Source organism: Equus przewalskii, chromosome 1, assembly GCF_037783145.1.
Source record: "Equus przewalskii isolate Varuska chromosome 1, EquPr2, whole genome shotgun sequence".
Taxonomy (NCBI): Eukaryota; Metazoa; Chordata; class Mammalia; order Perissodactyla; family Equidae; genus Equus; species Equus przewalskii.
This window is the reverse complement of record NC_091831.1, coordinates 133,532,295-133,537,852: the sequence shown is the minus strand read 5'-3', so window position 1 is coordinate 133,537,852 and position 5,558 is coordinate 133,532,295.

The window sequence follows — 5,558 nt, the reverse complement described above, 5'->3', positions numbered from 1 at the left end:
TACCTGCTGTGTCCATCAAGCGCTGTGCCCACAGGGCAATCTTGTGACTATTGTGGGAGGGACATTTCAATCACATGTGAAACACCCTGTTTGGGGGTATATAACCACTATGTGCACCCCACTTCTTCGGTGCCCTTTCTTCCTTTGGGAAGAAAGGCCCCAGGCCATGGTCCTCATAAAGCTTTGTTTAATTTTCTCCTGCTATTCTGTCTCATGTGAATTTAATTCGTTCTCCGGCCAGACGAACCCACATTTGGGAAGAGAAAATGTCTTCCTCCCCTACACAACTGTAGGGGAGGAAGACATTTCCTCTACCCACTCCAGGTCCTTCTGCTGGCCGGGCTACAAACTAAATTCACATGAGACAGAATAAGAGGGAAAAATTAAACAAGGCTTTATAACATGCATACATGGGAGAGACTCAGGAAAAATGAGCAACTCACCAAAACGGCAGAAGCTCTCACCTTAAAAACCATCCTTAGCTAAAGACAAAGGAGGATGTTAGGGGTGGGGAGAGTCAGTTATGAGAGATTACCAGAAAAGCACAGCAAACAAGGGTAAGGTTATTAGGCAGATTTAAGTCCTTGCCTTCCACATTGATGGGAGTGTCTAGAGATAAGGTCATCCCCCTTCTTCCTGGTACAGAGAGGGAGACACCTTTACAGATGGAGATGTCCTTTACAAATATAAATATCTCTTAACAAAAGGTAACTTCTACTTTTCAGAGTTTCTCTCATGTCCGCAGTTTTTAAAAGTAACCAGCCCAAAATATTCCTCATGCCAAAGATACAGATCTTGGGGTGGCCACTTCCAATCCCCTACACTTCTTTCACTTAGCAATATATGCTAAAAGTTACTCCAAATCCATTCATAAAAATCTTCCTCATTCTTTTTCATGTATCACCTGATATTTTTAAAGGCATCTTTACAAAATGAGACTTCAGGAAACAAGAAGCAATAAGCACCTGACACTATAATAGAAGATTTTAAAGTCAGAAATAGACTTAGAGATCAAGTGAGCCAACTTCTCCACTTTATAGTTGTAGAAACTGGTGCTCAGAGGGGTGAAATTGTTGAGGATCAAGGCTGCCCCTGCCCCAAGGAGAGAAGTCCAGGATGACCTACCCTACGTCCTGATCTATACCATCCTCCGGGACCCAGAGGATGTCCTGACCTGATCCGATCTGATTCTTATCTAAAGTTATAGGACCACCCTATAACCAGACCCCACCTACACTGATACCATTTTAATGACTTTTTTTACATAATCTTTCCTTTGTCTTGTAAAGAAATAACTCACATATCTATGTCTTATAAATTTAGCCCTGCCCTCAACCCATTGCAGCACTTCACTGCCCATGGGTCCTGTCCCCATGCTATTCTCTAAATAAACGAGCACTACTACCAGACCTTGAGAGTCCGAGAAATCTTTCTTTCGACACCTCAACTCACCGAGCCCGCATCAAAATGATTTACCCCAGGTAGCAGATGCTGGACTGTGCTGCCTAGATTCCCCTGCAGGACTAAAGAACTAATTCCAGCTGCTAGGACTGCCACCGACTGAGTGCCTGAGAGCCCACTACTGGCACTCCCTACAGAATTGCCCTGGGCTGGGAAAAGCTGCCTCAACAAAGATCCCACTCCTCTCTAAGATGAGCCTGCTCCCAAAGACAGGCTCTTATGGAGGCTATAAAGTCCAGCCCCCTTCCCTTACTCAGGACAGCTCTGAAGGGCCCCTCCAGCTGCAGAGTTCCGGGGGGGTGGGCTGAGCTTTTATTGTGACTGCATCCCAGCCCAACTTCTCCCTCTGCCGGGTTCTGCTTCTTGCCTCCCAAGTGTTGATCCCAAGGGCGTGCCCTAGTAAACCTTCTGCACGTTGATCTCCCTCTCAGCATCCGCCTCCTGGGGACACAACCTGAGACACCCAGAGCCATCCAGTTACGAGTAGAATCAAAACTAGACACCAAATCTTCTGACAATAAATCTACTGTGTTGCACTGTGTCATATTACCTTTCAGTTCCTTGTCAATTTACGTAACTATTAAGAACACTGATGCCACCAGTCAAAACTTCTAGGGCAAAAGGTCTCTACCTTTGAATTACTTCCCATCAAAGATAATGCTTTATTTTTGTTTTACTCAAAACACAACGTAACCCAGATATCAGCTAAGATCTCTCAACCCTTTGTAATCTAGATAAGGTTGGCTTGAAGCCCCGTTCTCTGCTCTGTGGAAATCCAAAGCTTCCCATAAGATTTCTGAAAACTCCCAAAGATCTTATATTCTTAGAACAATTCTGGCTCTGGCTCCTGCTTCTAAATGTCTGGTCTGGCACATAGTAGGTGCTCAATAAATGTTTATTGTTTGTTAGACAAGGACCTCTCCCTCCTTCTGGGAATAATGTCCCTGTCTTTTTGAAGACCAATTTCTTTCCCCCATTTCTTTCTGCACTATAATACATGATCCAAATCTGAGTAATTATGTTTTTACATGTGGATATTTAGCTGTGCCAGGAAAGGGAAAATTCCCCTCTTCTCTTCTTTGTTCTTTGGGCTGGTTGAATAATTAAAGTGACATGAGACAGACTAGCAGGAGAAAATAAATTTTAATTGTCTGTGTATGGGCAATCCACATTAACATGAGAGAATCCAAAGACAGCCATGCAAAAAGAGGTATATATGTCATTCTGGACTAAGGAGAAGGGGACAAGGGCTGGGACTTCAAAGGGAAAGAAGGCAATTTACAGGAAGGAAAAAAAGAGTAAATGTTTGATAAACAAATGTTTGCTGGGCCATCCAGAAACAATGGGACAGAGGGAGGACTTTGATCAAGTGGGCCTTGCTAGATTCCTGCCTGTCTACCACACTTCATTCATGTCATACTGTGGTTATCTATGGTGATACCTAATTTCCTGGAACAGGTCCTCTGTCTAAATTCTTTTAGGCAGTTAGGGGGAAGGACTTCTTCCTTGATTGTTTTCAGTGGCATGTCTTGGAGTGACTCATTCTGAACCCCAAAGCCGCAATGATTGGCCCAGGGACGAATACATGATCTGATTCAAGCCAATTAGAGTCCCTTCAGGGGACTGCAAAAATTAGAACTAATGAGAAAAGGTCTTTCCTCTCTGAGGATGAGTGCCTGGAAGCTGCTGGCAGCCACACTCCCTATTGAGTAGAGAAAGTTTATCTGTACTAGGAAGAAATAAAGCCAACACGTAACGATCAAGAGAGGGATCAAATGGTGTTTGAGTTCCTACATATCATAGTCTCTGAGGCCAGGTCTACCTTCAACCTTTTCCACAGTGTGAACTGAAAAATGACATAACTGTCAGTGAAGCAAGCTAAATTGCCTCCTCAAAAGATGGAGATCATGATAAGTGGCAAAGATTGTAGTGCAATGTAGAATTAGAATTACATATATAGAATGTAGAAATAGAATATAACATACTATAAGAATAAATTGAAAACTGCACAATAGGCAGAGAGAATGTCAGATTAAAAATTTCTACTATGTTCCACAGTTCATTTGTAAGTTGCTAAAAATGCGGCCTGGGCCAGCCCCGGTGGCCTAGTGGTTAAGTTCAGCATGCTCTGTTCGGCAGCCTGGGTTCAGTTCCTGAGTGCGGCCCTACACCACTTGTCTGTCAGTGGCCATGCTGTGGAAACAGCTCTTGTACAAAAAGAGGAAGATTGGCAGTGGATGTTAGCTCAGGGTGAATCTTCCTCAGGAAGAAAAAAAAAATGCAGCCTGTAGCTAGAGAACACTTCCTCCTACCCACCCTACCCTTGCCCATTACCCACATATGGGATTCCAAAGAAGGCCATGGTCTCTCCTCCAAAAGGACCACCCACAGAGGGGAATTCGCTGGTTTTCCCTATCTAACCTCCCACCCTACAAGCCTCTGTAGATACAATGGGGAGTACGTGGCGGGAGCGGAGGGGCTGGGGTGGGGGTGGGGGGGACACTTCCTCTGCCAAATACTTGTCAAGAAGACTTCTAAAAACTAGGAGGATTTCTGTTATCTATGGCCTACAGAATCGTGACCTTGGCATTGGCAGAACAGCCTTAAATTCATTGTCTACATAGTCAGTTCCATCAAACAATCAGGGATCTCCAATTGCCTGCCCCAGGGCTTTGGGAAGTAAAGGTTTTATCTTTTACAAACTGTTTACACTGCTTTCTCTTTCTTTCTCTACAAGAGGAAGAAAGGTTTAGCTTAGCCTTAAATACGGGGGAAGAAGATCTTTGTTTCGGTAGAATTAATTCGCAAAATCATTTCTCTTTTAGGATTCTAGGTAGAATAATTTATGGAAATGATGGACACTACATATTATTTATGAGAGCCTGCCTTCGAACTTTGACCCCTCCCTTCCCTCCTCTCACACGGTCTCCTAGGGGTGCTGTTCAAAAAAGGTCCCAACAAAAGCCTCCCCATTCTTGGGCCTACACGGTTTACAGATGGAGGGTCTTTGGCCGTCATACCTGGATTCTTCCTGGACAGGAGGCATAAGTCCAACTGGGTGGGTCACTGCTGGGGTCTTGAGCTTGGGTATTTTCCCAGTGATGAGACTTCAAAATCCTCCAGGATTGAAGAGGATATGTTGACTCTGCTGCCTACAGGGAGATCATAAAGAACTAGAAAACACCTCTTAAAGCCCCCAACACTAGATTTTAATTTTCAAAACTGGGATTCCAGGAGCTTCAATTTCTGCTTCCATAAAATGAAGAAAAGTCCTGCCGACCTCACAAGGGTGTTTTGCTAGGAGAACGCTGATGAAGTGAATCCCTGAAGTAACCAGCTTACTCAATAGATGGGTCAGAGTGCTTGGTTGTCAGCAACAGAAACTCAATCTGATGAATGTAAGTGAAAAGGGAATCTACAGACAAGATACCAGGGAGCTCACGGAATTGGCCCCAAAGCAGAAGAGCCAGCCTGGAACGTGGGCTGAAACCAAGGCAGCGGGAAGACAGCCAGGGTCTTGCCACAGAAACAGATTCTTTGGATGAAGCTGCTGGTACCCCCGCCCCCAGACACGCCCCACTGCTGCGGAGCCCTCAGCACTGTGCCACCCCACTCCCCTGGGTACCTCTCCTGTCAAAACAAATAGAAATCGGTACCACTCTGTACTTCTCAGTCTCTTTGCCTCACCATCCAATGTTTGAAAGACGAATGAATGTAGCTATGAAAAAGAATGTCTGAATATAACTGTGAAGAAGTCACCGCAATTGTGAAACAGCCCTTTCTTCCACAACCTGAGGAACTAGTTTCAAGTCTAGTCTATACCTACATACCTGCTTCTGCCAGCTTGGGCCATTTGACAGATTAAAATTCAGTCAAAAAATAATAATAGAGGCTGGTCCTGTTGCGCAGCAGTTAAGTTCACACGTTCCGCTTCTCAGCGGCCCGGGTTCGCAGGTTCGGATCCCGGGTGCAGACGTGGCACCACTTGGCAAGCCATGCTGTGGTAGGTGTCCCACGTATAAAGTAGAGGAAGATGGGCACGGATGTTTGCTCAGGGCCAATCTTCCTCAAAAAAACCCAAAAAACAAAAAATAATA